We start from the raw sequence: 14,588 nt of genomic DNA, 5'->3' as shown, positions 1-14,588 counted from the left end.
GTCAGGCAGACTCGGGTTTGAATCCTGACTCTGGACCTGTGTGAGGCTTGATGTGAGAACATGGTGGGCAAAATGCAATAGGTATTCAATAGACCTATAGGTGTAGAAAAAAAGTCCTAACTATACCCCGCAGGTGTCCTTAGGTTTTCATTATAATAATAGTAAATTTTATTTAAAATATAATGTTTACAATATAAAGTAAAAATTCATCTCCTTACCTGCTCACTCCACTCCTGTTCCCCAGAGGTTATCAGTTTTAAGAATTTGTCAAAGGTTGGTTTAGAATTTTTAAAATTTGGATCTATATATGAATTGAATATGTACTATCTACACAGAGAACATACTTATATGCATGGGTAATTTTACATACATACTTCAAAATGAAGTGGAATTATATTCTACATATTGTTCCAAACTTTTTAATTTAACAATGTAAGGCAGATATATTTCACTAATTTGTCAGTAGGTACAAATTACTTCATTATATTGATGGTTATGTATATTGGGTAGTAAGGAATTACTTACTATAAATCATTGAATCAAGAATGCTGCCATGAACATCTTTGTACATATATCAAAAATGAGGGATTCTCTAGAGTTCATTTATGAAATTGGTATGCATATTTTGAATTTTTCTAGATGCTATTAACTTGCCATTCAAAAAATCTGTATCCGTTATGCTCCTACAAACACGGGGTAGAGGTGTGTATTCCTCCATGCTCTTTCTGATGTTGAATATTGGCATCGTTTTATTTTTGACTGTCTAACTGATGGAAATAGCCTTTCACTGTCCTTTATTTTTGTAGTTCTGTTGTCTTTTTTTCTCTTGATTGGGTTGTAAGAAATTCTTATATGCATAAGGGATATTAAACCTTTGTCATAAATATTGCAAATATTTTTTCTTCTCACTCTGTCATCTGGCTTTTAACTTTGGTCCTCTTGTCCTTCATCATAAAGAAGTTTTAACATTTTATCTACTCTGATCTGCTGGTGTTGTCATGCTGATGAAATCCTTCCCCACCCTCAGATTATAAAAAACCACCTGCACCATTTCTTCTGGTATTTTTAATTTCATAATTTTATGTTTAACTCTTTAATCTATTTTGAATTTAGTTTGCATTTGGTGTGAAGTAAGAATACAAGTATTCCATTCCCCAAATAGAATAGGCAATGGATTGAATTGATAGCATGCATGGATTCAACTAAAATTTCCCCATGGATTTGAAAAGCCATCATGGTCTTACATAAAATTCCATTTATCACAGATTCTTCTAGACATTTTATATGGTGTATAAATGTATATTTTGCAAGGCAAGTCATTTGTTTTTCTTTTTCAAAAATCATCAGCTTTTTTTGGTGGATTTTTTCCATCAGGTGAATTTTAGAATCGATGTACTAAATTCAAAAAATCTAGATGGGATTTCAATAAGAACTATTAATTTGAAGACAAACGCCTCTCTTTCTAAATGTCAATCTTTTAAGCCAGGGATGTGGTATAGATCTCTAATAATTTAAGCCTTTTAAAAGTGACTTTTTTCATACAGTTCTTGCTTTTCCTGTTACACTAACATTCCATACTGTATAGTATATTTGCACCTACTTTTTGGTTGCAATTGTAAATTAGTTTTTATAGATGCGTTCCCCACCTCCAGTCACTCTGATGGTCTGGAGCAGGCAGCTGATCCAGGACAAACAGACTCTTCCTTCAGAATTTGTCCTGGGACTGAGAGAGACTGCCCCTGTCTCGTGGCTGCCTCCTTTGTCCTATGAGCAGGGGGAATGGGGGTGTCTGTCATCATTTGGATGGGAGAAGCTGGCAGCTGGTCCAGAGGGAGAGGGGTGGAGATGGGTTGGGTAGGGTCCACGGGAGATGGAGAGAGAGGACTCCTGGGTTTCCCACAGCACTCCGGGTCCTGTGCCAGGCACGGTGGGCACCGGGCCATCCCTCCACTCTCCTCTGGTCACTGGTCTCTCTATCTCTGGAGCTACTGCTCACAGCGCTTTAAGATTTGGTGAAATACACACCTTTATTCTAAACAAATCACAACAGAAAACTTGGGGGTAGGGGTGGGAATGGGAGTCATTGATCCCCCATTTCTTAAACATGTTCAGAATCTGAATTCATCTTCTGGATCAATGAGATAGTCCATTAAAGTAACAACACAAGTAGTGTTGCGCTTATGCCCTCGGGGCTAAACTCTCTGAGTCGAAATGAAATGAAATAGCGTTTAGTGCTCAGCAAGGGCGCCTCTTGCCTTTACTATGAGTCATATCTTTTCTGCAGGCTATTCTTTGCCAGCCCCCTGCCCAGATCCATCATCTGCCCTCTTCTGCCATGCTCTGTGCTCTGAGAGGCTGACTCGTATGTCCTGTACTGCTAGCTTTCTTTCTTCCCATTCCTCCCTGCTTCAGCTCCGTGCCTCTGGAGGGGCTGCATCACTCCACCACCTCAGACCCTTCCAGGCAGCCACTCCTTCCGTGGCTCCTGCTCTCACTGTTTCTTTCCTTTGCCCCTTCAGCTCTGGGCAGGTAAGAGCTTCCTAGTTTTGCCAACCTCTGGGTGTCTCATCAGACACCCTCCTGTTTTTCCCTTAACGTTTTCCACATCTTTCTACATAGTCTTTTTGCAAAAGTCTCATCCTTTGAACCATTGTGGGGACTCTGAGTAAGACTCCATTTAATCCTCACAACCAAATTCCTGCAAATATTTGAGTTCCTGGGAGGTGAAGTGGCTTATTCAAGGTCCACAGCGAGCCAGTGACCGAGCCAGGATTCGAGTCTAGGCCTGTTGCCTCCAAAGGCTTGATTTTATCCTTCACATCTCTCTATTTCAGAATAAGGTGACTCCTTACAATAAGACCCACCTGCATGTGAGCCCTGCAAGTCCTGTGCTGCTGCTCTGGCCCCTCCCCCTAATGGCAACCCCCCAGCCCACAGCTTACAAAGAGAACTATCTCCTCAGGTAGTAACTGGGAGCTGTGGGGACCAGATATGAGGTTAGGGGAAGGTAATTTTTACTTACAGGTCAGGTACAAGGAATCGGATGCATCCACAGCACCCTCAAGGCTGGCCCTCATGGAAAACTGTCATGAGGATCAGAGTGGGTAGCCAACATCAAAAGATGATTCTGGTCAGGGTTGCAGAAACACATGGGAAGGTCAGGTTGTACCCTCCCCAGGCAAATGTTCCAGTTCTCAGCCCACTGTACCTACATCATTTGGGTGCATAGTGTGCAGTGCTTACTGGTGCACGAGGAACTAGAGGAAGGGGAACTGCTGACCTGATCTGACCAAGGAGGTTGGCCTCATTTCACTGTCAGAGAAGCTGAGGAGAAAGGACAGATATCTGTGGGGAAAGTATTTTCCCATCCTCCCATCCATCCATCCATCTCTCATCCATTCCATCCATCCATCCATCCATCCATCCATCCATCTATCCATCCATCCATCCATTCCATCCATCCATCCATCCATTCCATCCATCCATCCATCCATCCATCCATCCATCCATCCATCCATCCTCCCATTCATTCACCCACTTCTGAAGCACTTGCTATATGCTTAACCCTGGATGGGCATTGAAGGGAGATGTAGAGTAATTGTATTACTGCCTTCATGAAGCATATCTCATATGAGGCCATGTATGCTTACTGTCCCCACACTTAAACACCTCAGGGATGGGGAGTGGAGTGTATAAAACTCTGGACTGGGGAAACCCTGACTTGACTGAAAGAATCCTGAGTCGACAGAGTTTATGTTGAATGAACAGAACTCAACTAGAGTTAATAAGATTAAGCTTCCTCCACCAGGCAGAGTAGAGGCTCCATATTCAGTGGAGGCTCCTGTAAGGACATGGACTTGAGCTGAGTTCTGAAGGATGGGCAGAATTTGGGCTAAGCAACCTCTGAGCAGTGCCTCAAGCAGAGTCAGAGTCCACTGTGGTCACCCAGTACTCCTCCAGTCTGTTATCCATCTTTAATCCCGTTTGGCACTTCTTCAGACATATTTCTCTGTGCCAAAGCTCAAGGACAAACAGATCAATATAGAAGTAGTATTCATCATGATAGTGATACATGCAAGGGTAGCAGCTAATCTTATTTATTTGTTGACTGTCTTCCAGGTGGTAGGATATGTGCTATCTGCTAAAATGACCCTATGAGAAGGCATTAGTCCTATTTTGCAGATGAGCCCAGGAAAGATTGAGTAACTTGTTCAAAAGCAAACAGTTTGTAGAGATTGAGGCAGGCTTGCCACACAAAGCTATGTGACACCCAGACCTGTATTCTACTATGATAGGTGACTTCTTGGGAATGGGCACATTCTGAGGTTGCTGCAGAGGTAAGAGGAGAAGTGGAAGAGTAGTTTGGAGGCTCAGTCTTGAGTGTTGAAAGAAAGCTATTCATCTGGCACTGGTTTGAACCTGATCTCTACAAATACACATACAAGCACACATAGAGCTAGCAAACACACATAGAGCTAGTTTCTTCTTGGTTTAATAGTTTGTTCTCGAGTTTCTTTGCACATACTTTCTTGGGACGAAATGGCCAACGTTTTTTATCTATACATCAATTTCAAGTAATTGGTAAGGGCTGCCTGGGAGACTGAGTTGAAGAGGCAATTGAGAGACTTCCCTGGCTATCCAGTGGTTAGGACTAGTTGCTTTCACTGCTGTAGACCCTGGTCAGGGAATTAAGATCCCACAAGCCACGCATGGTGTGGCCAAAAAAAAAAAAAGCATTTGAGACTCCATCTTTCTGTGTGAGAGTGCCTTAATCCATTAACCATGCCTGTCGCAGGCATGAGCAGAGGAAACCAGGTTATTAAAATAATGGAGTTACCAGAACCTAGGATGCTGGTGAAGATGTTGGGCATCCAGTCTGGGAGAAGGAGATGTGGAGCAATAGGACAACTTATGATATAAGACCCCAAACATGAAATATCCCTAATAATTTCCCCATGAAAGTTTTGGAGGATGCAGAGTGAAGTCATATCTAGCCAAGAGAGGAATCAGGCCCAGAAAACATCAGAACTGTACGGCATTTTAGAGATCACCTAGGATAGGACAGTAAATGGTTTCCATCTGAGCTGCCATCTTGGATCCATCCTAGTGGATTCTGAGGCTGTGCCTGAATGAAGATGAAAGTCAGGCCATGGTTGATTGGTGATGTCTGCTCTGGATGTGAGATTGGAAGCAGTTGCATGTGGCCACATGTTTGCCATTTTTAGTCTAGTCCAACATTCTCATTTTATAGATGAGGAAGTAGAGGTTGGGAGAGATAACAGGGACTTACCAAGGGTTACACATCCTGAGAAAAAGTGAGAATTAGAATCCCCTCTCTTGCCTCATGAGCATGTATTCTTTCTACTTCACTGTACATTTTCTCAGAATTAACAAGAAATCATAGCCAACTTTCACAGCGTCTAATGGGAATGAACACCTGATGTTAGCCGAGTAGTGATTTTGACATCACAGTCCTGCTGACCTTCACCTGCAGCCATTTGTTTATTGAGCAAACAAGCCTTTGAGCCTGTTTATTAGTCCTCATGAGACTTATCTCCTCCTGGCTCTGGATTTTTTCTCCCATTTCTTAAGCATGTACTATGTGCTTAGAGCTTTACATGTCATACTTAATCCTCCCAACAACTGGTGTCTTTGTGAACGAGAAAGTAGAGTTCAGGTGGCTCAGCCAAGACGATGTAGCTTGTGAGCGGTCAGTGCCAGGAAAAGAGCCCAGACTCCAACCACTGTTTCACCATACCTGGTTACTTGGGCTCCTGTGGGTTTTTAAACAACGTTGTCTTATGTCTTTATTTGTGAAATGTTATTGTGTCAAAAGTCAACAGTGGCAAAAGCTCTTTGCTTTTAGTTCCATTATTGGACATGAGCTGGCCTTTAAATCCCAACGGGCAGTGATTTCTCTTCATTGTCACTCATTTCTTCCTAAGGTAAGCATTAGCCTGTGGTCAGTTCCCAGCTCCTCAAAACTTTCAGTAGGAAGTCTATCTACTAACACACTGCCCAAAGTCCTCCTTACGTTTGCGTCCACTCTGGGAGTTCAAGGAGGCGATCAGGATACTGCCAGCCTTCAGGGTGCCTCCCTCTGTGCAGACTAGGAAAAAGCATCTGCGTTAGGGCTGCCATAACTAAGTACCACAAACTGGGTGCCTTAAAAAACTGAAATTTATCGTCTCACAGTTCTGGAGGCTAGGACTCTGAAATCAAGCTGGTTGGCAAGATTGGTTCTTTCTGAGGGCTGTGAGGGGAGGGTCTGTTCCAGGCCTTTCTCTTTGGTGTGTAGATTAACCATCTTCAGTTTCACCTGGTGTTCTTGCTATATCTTCATATCATCTTCCCTCTCAGCTTGTGTCTCTGTGTCCACATTTCCCCTTCTTATAAGGACACCAGTCATATTGGTTTAAAGCCCAGGCTAATGACCTCATTTTAAGTTGATTACCTCTGTACAGACCCTATCTCCAAATGAGGTACTGAGGGTTAGAACTTCAATGTATAAATCTTGGAGGGACACAATTCACCCCATAACAGCATCTCTTTGGCTCATACATAACTCATGAGGAGTGGTATTCTAACCCCTTCCACCATTTTATTATGACAGTTTTAAGACATAGAGCAAAGGGGAACGATTTTTACAGTGGACACTTTAAATCTACCATCTAGATTCTTCCATTAACATTTTAATATGCTCATTTTATCACATGCTATCTGGAGCAACAACATCTTTGTACAAATTAAAAAGAACATCTTTTAACCAGATGGATGTCACCACATGCCAGGGTGTACCAGTTGGTGAGTGTAGCTGGGATGGATTTCAGGCCCCATGCTCTCTCTGCCAGCACCCGTGTGCAGTGCACAGCCTGTACCATTGTCCTGATTGACCCCGAAGACAATCCTCTGAAAGAAGCAGCAGGGCAATAGAGTATCTGCAAAGCCCTTGCTTCTTTTTACAAATAAGTTTGTAATTTGAAATTATTCACTGAACTTACATGGAACTCACACCTAGCACAATGTATAGCCCAGGACTGACATGTGGTTGGCACTTAGTACAAGATGGTTGAATGAAAGACTGATTGGTTGACTGAATCTACTTCTTCATAAGCTTAGCTTATTGAGCAATGACAGGAATCGAAAATGGATCCAGACTCCAGTGACAGGGAATGCCCACCAGGAAGAAATACATTTTTCTTGGAAGCAGCTCTGATGGCTTGATTATTGAAATGGCTCCAGGTGACAATTGTCCTGAAGGCCGGTGGTTAGCTGTTCATGTTTCTTCTGCTGGGTTTCTGCTCACATTCGGTCCTCCACCTGGTACTGCCCTGCCCCATGGGAGCATGGTCCCCAACCTGTAGCCACAGGGGATGAAAGCTGCATATTTGTGGGGGACTCAGCAAGATTACAATCTAGGGCTTCCCTGGTGGCACAGTGGTTGAGAGTCTGCCTGCTGATGCAGGGGACACGGGTTCGTGCCCCGGTCCGGGAGGATCCCACATGCCGCGGACCGGCTGGGCCCGTGAGCCATGGCTGCTGGGCCTGTGCGTCCGGAGCCTGTGCTCCGCAATGGGGGAGGCCACAACAGTGAGAGGCCCGCGTACCGCAAAAAATAAAAAAAAGATTACAATCTAAGGCCAAGTGAGTATCATTGAAGATCTAGCCAACAACTTGAACAAAACAACGTTTACCAGGGCAGTGACTCTGGGGATTTCTGATGCTCCCCGAGGCTGGAGATGGAGTTAATATTAACAGGCCCAAGGTGATGTGAGCTTGTGTAATCAGGGCCTGACCACCTCCTCCCCAGCCAACGATCCTGTTTGTCCTCTCTGTTCATTGCACCTCAGCTGCCCTCCAGTTAAAGCCCAGGGAGGAGGCTGGTGTACCGGGTCTCTGGGCAGCAGCGTGTGGAGCTGTCCCTCTGAAACAAGAATGTCAAATGCCACTCTGCTGCATCAGTGAATGCCAGCGTCTCAGAGTGCAGGAGTATCTGGTATTTGAATCACTGTCTCTGGGCACAAGGACATTTTTGCCCAGAAGGGGCAACAGATATGTGTGACGAGAGTGTAAGCTCTCAGACCTCCTTATACCTCATCCTGCCCTGCCAACCAATTCCCCTGCCACTGCCTGGGTGAGCTGTGTAAAGGTAAACATGCCTTGGCCACTACCCACCCTCAACAGCCTTCTCACCCACAGCAGCACTTTACAAAGTGGATTCCGTGGAAACCTACAGATGATTTGTAAAAAAAAAAAATGGGTTCCATGGTCAAATAATTTTGGGAAACACTGCATACTCTCTCTCTCACTTGGATGGTAATATTTGAAAGGAGCTGAGAAGTCCCTCAGTAAAGACTTACCCAGAGTTTTCCAAACCCATTTCACCAAGGAACCTTCCCCGCTCCCAGGTAATAGAAATTAAGACCCCGAGGAAATGCCTTAAGGGTGACATCCTTCTTCAGGCCCCGTGCCCTGCTTCTCTGTCTAGGACAGAAGTGCCTCTCTGACCGTCCACTTGCCACCACCCCCTTCCATTTGATTCTTAAATTAATATTCAATACTTTTTAGATACATAGAAAACTATAAAGAAGCAAACAAAATGGTGGGTGATCTGCCTCCTGAATCTTTATGTGATTCTGTCAAAATATAAATCACTTCGAGCCTCAGCGGGATACCCTTTTTGGGCTCCAGGTCACTCAGAACGAAAGCCAGTCCATGCACGTGTATGATGTACAAACCCGTACCCCACCCCCTCCCCAAACCAGGTGCTGTAGTCACATCTCTGCCCTCTTCTGCTTCTTTCTCTCCTGCTCTCCACTGCTCTAGGCACACTGCTTTCTCCTTGCTTCCCTTGAACATGCCAGACACATTCCTGCCCCAGGGCCTTTGCACCTCCTAGTCCCTCTGCCTGGCTGCTCTTCTATTAGATGCCTGCATGGCTTACTCTCACACCTGCCTTGGGTTTCAGATGCCATCTTCTCAGTGAGGCCTTCCCTGACCACTCTGTCCAAGTGTGTCTCACACCCTAGCACTCCCCATGCCCTGTCCCTGCATTATTGTTTTGCTGTTGGACTTATCACCTTCTCCTATTCTATACATGGTATTGATTTACCCAGATCATCCCTGCATCCCCCACTGAGTTCCTATGGACAGGGATTTTGTCTGTTTTGTTCATAGCTGCACAGCCATGCTTGGAACATAGTAGGTGCTCAGTAAATAATTGTGAGATAAATGAATGTATGTGTTTACAGAAGAAATCGTACTATGTATACTCTTCTGTATTTTTTGCTTTTAGAGGCTTTCCCCTATCAACCTATGCAGAACTGGCCTTATATTGAATACTTTAAAAAGGTTGCGTGACACTCTATCAAATTTTATATAATTATTTTCCTATTATTATGGACATTTAAGACTTTTTGCTCTTCAAACAATGCTGAAGTTAAAAAGAAGACTTTTTTTTAACATTTGCTGTTTGTAAATATTTCCATGGGATATATTCCCAGTAGTGGACTTCCTGAGTCAAAATTAGTTTGTTTTTCTTTAAACTTTAATAGATGTTACCAAATTATCTTCCAAAGATCTTGCACAAACTTACACTCCCCCAGTCTATTGTATGAATGCCTGTTTCCTCACGTGTAAATCAGCAATGAGAATTGTCAACCTCCTGTGTTTATGCCAATCAGAGGTGAAAAGTGGCGCTCTGACTTGTGTTTTTAAAATAATGAGTGGGTTGAGAATTCTTTCATATTTCCATTGGCCATTTAAAAAAATAAATTTATTTATTTTATTTATTTATTTTTGGCTGCATTGGGTCTTCCTTGCTGTGCGTGGGCTTTCTCTAGTTGCAGTGAGCAGGGGCTACTCTTCATTGCGGTGCGCAGGCTTCTCACTGCGGTGGCTCCTCTTGTTGCAAAGCATGGGCTCTAGGCACGTGGGCTCAGCAGTTGTGGCTCCCGGGCTCAGTAGTTGTGGCTCGCGGGCTCTGGAGCACAGGCTCAGTAGCTGTGGTGCACGGGCTTAGTTGCTCCGTGGCTCCCGGACCAGGGCTCGAACCCGTGTCCCCTGCATTGGCAGGAGGATTCTTAACCACTGCGCCACCAAGGAAGCCCTCCGTTGGATCTTCATATTTATTTTTTTGTAGTCTGTCTGCTTAAATCCTTTGCCCATTATTCTACTGGATTACTTACTGTCTCCTTATAGATTTAAAAGAGTTCTTTAAAATTAAAATGATTCTCTTTGTCATAGCTGGTATACAGTTTCTCAGTTTGTTCTTTGGCTTTGTTTATGGCATTTTTTTGATATGGCGTTGAATCTATATTTTTAAACCAACTGATGTGAAATTACCATTAAAGCCGTAGGACTGTGAGTTATAACTCAAAGTGTTGGAAATTTCACTGGCTTCTTTAGAAAATATTGGTTATACAATTATTATTATTATTACATTTAAAGATAATTTGTATTATTTTGTTTTTAATTGTGACAAAATACATAAAGCAAAATTTACTGTCTTACCAGTTTTTTTATGCAATTCAAAAGAAAATGTATTACTTTTTATTAGTGCTATTTATGCCCACTTACTATAGAATAACATTTATTTTATTTTATTTTGCCATGAAAAAAAATTCAGAAAAATTTTATTTTATATTGGAGTATAGTTGATTTACAATGTTGTGTTAGTTTCAGGTGTACAGCAAAGTGATTTAATTATACATACACATATACCTATATTTTTTGGAGATTCTATTTCCCATATAGGTTATTACAAAGTATTGAGTAGAGTTCCCTGTGCTATACAGTAGGTGCTTGTTGATTATCTATTTTCTATATAGTAGTGTGTATATGTTAATCCCAACTTTTTAAGTGTTCAGTTTAATAGAATTAAGAACATTCATATTGTTGTGCAACCAATCTCCAGAACTCTTTTCATCTTACAAAACTGCAACTCCATACTCATTAAACATCAACTCCCATTCCTTTGCCCACAGCCCCTGGCACCCACCGTTCTGCTTTCCCTCTCTATGAATTTGACTACTCTGGATACCTCATATAAGTGGAATCATATTTTCTCTTTAGTCACTGGCTTATTTCCTTTAGCGTAATGTCTTCAGAGTTCATCCATGTTGTAGCATGGATCTCCCTCCTTTTAAAGGCTGGATAATACTCCATTGTATGCATAGACCACATTTTGCTTATTTATTCAGCTGTTGATGGACATTTGGATTGCTTCCATCTTTTGTCTGTTGTGAATAATGCTGCTGTGGACACTCATACACAAATATTTCCTTGAGACCCTGCTTTCAATTCTTTTGGATATATATCCAGAAGTGGAATTCTTGGATCATATGGTCATTCAAGTTTTAGTTTTTTGAGGAACTACCATACTGTTTCCTTAGTGGCTGCATCATTTTACATTCTTACCAACGATGCACACAGGTTCCAATTTCTCCACATCCTGACCAACACTTTTTCTTTTCCTTTCTTCTTCTTTTTTAAAAAATAGCCATCCTAATGGTATGAGGTGGTATCTCACTGTAGTTTTGATTGGCAATCCCCTAATGATTAATGATGTTGAGTGTCTTTTCATGTGATTGCTGGCCGTTTATATATTCCTGGAAAAATGTCTGTTCAAGTTCTTGGCCCATTTTTAATTGGGTTGTATGTTTTTTATTGTTATTGAGTTGTAAGAGTACTTTATATTTCTGGATATTAACCCCTTGTCAGACACATGAATTGCAAACATTTTCCCCCATTCCATAGGTTGCCTTTTCATTTTGTTGATTGTGTCTTTCGATGAATAGATGTTTTTAATTTTGATATAGTACAATTAATCTATTTTAACTTTTGTTACCTGTGCTTTTGGTGTCATATCCAAGAAATCATTGCTAAATCAATGTTTGAAGTTTTCCCCTATGCTTTCTTCTAAGAGTTTTATAGTTTAGCTCTTTCATTTAGGTTTTTGATCCATTTAGAGTTAATTTTTTTGTATATGGTATGATGTAAGAGTCCAACTTCATTGTTTTACATGTGGATATCTGATTTTCCCAGTACCATTTGTTGAAAAGACTGTCCTTCCTCCATTGAATAGTCTTAGGATGTTTGTCTAATATCATTTGGCCATATATGTGAGAGTTTATTTCTGGCCTCTCTATTCTATTTCGTTGGTCTATATGACTGTTTTTAAGCCAGCATCACACTCTTTTGGTTACTGTAGCTATGAGATTAGGAAATGTGAAACCTCCAACTTTGTTCTTCTCTTTCAAGATTGTTTTGGATGTTTGGGTCCCCTGAGGTTCCATGTGAATTTTAGGATGGACTTTTCTACTTCTACAAAAGATGCCAGCGAGATTTTGTTAGGGATTGCATTAAGTCTTTAGATTGGTTTGGGTAGTACTGACATTGTAAAAATATTGTTTTCCAATTCATGAACATGAAATGTCTTTCAATTTATTTGCATCTTCTTTAATTTTTTTCAGCAATGCTTTGTAGTTTTCAGTGTACAAGTCTTTTACCTCCTTGATGAAAGTTTATTCCTAGGTATTTTATTCTTTCTGATGCTATTGTAAATGGAATTGTTCTTGAAATTTCCTTTGGAAATTTAATGTATGAAATACAACTGGCTTTTGTCTGTTGATTTTGAATCCTACAACTAATAAATGAATACATTTATTAGTTCTAACAGTTTGTGTGTGTGAGCATTTATGTAATCTTTAGAACTTTCTACGTATAAAATTGCATTGTCTTTGAACAGAGGTAGTTTTACTTCTTTTCCAATTTGGACGCCTTTTATTTCTTTTTCTTGCCTAGTTGCTCTGGTTGGAACTTTCAATACTATGTTAAATAGAAGATGGAAAGCTGGCATTTTTGTCATATTCCTGACCTTAGAAGAAAACTCTCATTCTTTCACCATTGAGTATGATGCTAGCTGTGGGCTTTTCTTATATGGGCTTTGTTATGTTGAGGTAGTTTCCTTCTATTCCTAGTTTTTTGAGTGTTTTTTTTTTTATCATGAAAGGGTGTTGAATTTTGTCAAATATTTTTCTGCATCAACTGATATAATCATGTGTTTTCCCCTTCATTCTGTTTATGTGGTGTTTTGATTGATTTTTCATATGTTAAACCATCCTTACATTCCACAATTAAGTCCCCCTTAGTCATGGTGTATAATCCTTGTAATGTGTTGTCGAATTGTATTTACTAGTATTCCATTGAGGGTATTTGCATCAATATTCATCAGCGATGTTGGTCTGTAGTTTTCTTTTCTTATAGTGTCTTTGTCTGGCTTTGGTATCTAAGTAATGTTGACCGTGTGAAATGAGTTAGGAACTATTCCCTTCTTTTCAATTTTTTGGAAGAATTTGAGAAGGATTTGTGTGAATTCTTTCTAAATGTTTGATAGAATTTCAACAGTGAATGAATGCAGTCCTGGGCTTTTCTTTGTTGGGAGGTTTTTGATTATTGATTCAATCACCTTATTAGTTATATGTCTGTTCATGTATAACTAGTATCATGTATAAATTTTCTATTTCTTCATGATTTATTCTTGCTTGGTTGTGTGTTTCTAGGAATTTCTTTATTTTATCTTGGTTATCCAATTTGCTGGTTTACAATTTTTTCGTTGTATTCTCTTATAATCCTCTTTCGTAAAGTCACTCATAATGTCCCCTCTTTAATTTCTGATTTTATTTATTTGAGTGTTCTCCCTTATTTTCTGTCAATCTAGCTAAAGGTTTGTCAATTTTATTGATCTTTTCAAAAAACCAACGTTTGGTTTTATTGAGTTTCCCCATTTTTAAAACTATTTTGTTGAACTCTGCTCTAATATTTGTTATTTCCTTCCTTCTGCTAGCTTTGAGTTTAGTTTGTTCTTTTTTCTAGTTTATTAAGGTGTAAAGTTAGGTTGTTGATTTGAGATCTTTCTTCTTTGTAATGTAAATGCTAATAGCTACAAATTTCCCTCTTAGTACTATTTTTACTGCATCTCATAAGTTTTGGCATGTTGTATTTTTATTTTCACTTGTCTCAAGATATAGTCTAATTTCTCTTGTGATACCTTTTTTGACCTATTGGTTGTTTGAGCTGTTTAATTTCCATACATTTCTGGATTTTCCAGTTTTCTTTATGCTATTTCTAGTTTCATTCCACTGTGATTAGAAAAGAGACTTAGTATGGCTCCAGTCTTTTAAACTTCATTAAAACTTATTTTGTGGCCTAACATAGGTCTACCCTGGAGAATGTTTCATGTGCACTTGAGAAAATTGTGTGTTCTGCTGTTGTTGGGTGGAGTGTTCTGTATATGTCTGTTAGTCCAAGTGGTCTATAGTGTTGTTCAAATCTTCTGTTTCCTTATTGATCTTCTGTCTGGTTTCTCTATCAATTATTGAAAGTGGGATATTGATTCTCCTACTATTATTGTGTTGTTGTCTATTTCTCCCTTTAATTCTGTCAATGTTTGCTTCATATACTTAGGAGTTCTGATGTTTGGTACACATACATCTATAATTGTTATGTCATCTTGGTGAATTGAATTATTCTTTTTTTTTTTTTTTGCCGTACAGCTTGATTTTATAAAGTCAAATATATAAGTCCTT

This window comes from Mesoplodon densirostris, chromosome 4 (genome assembly GCF_025265405.1).
Source record: "Mesoplodon densirostris isolate mMesDen1 chromosome 4, mMesDen1 primary haplotype, whole genome shotgun sequence".
NCBI classification, from domain to species: Eukaryota; Metazoa; Chordata; class Mammalia; order Artiodactyla; family Ziphiidae; genus Mesoplodon; species Mesoplodon densirostris.
Note: the sequence above shows the minus strand (reverse complement) of the source record.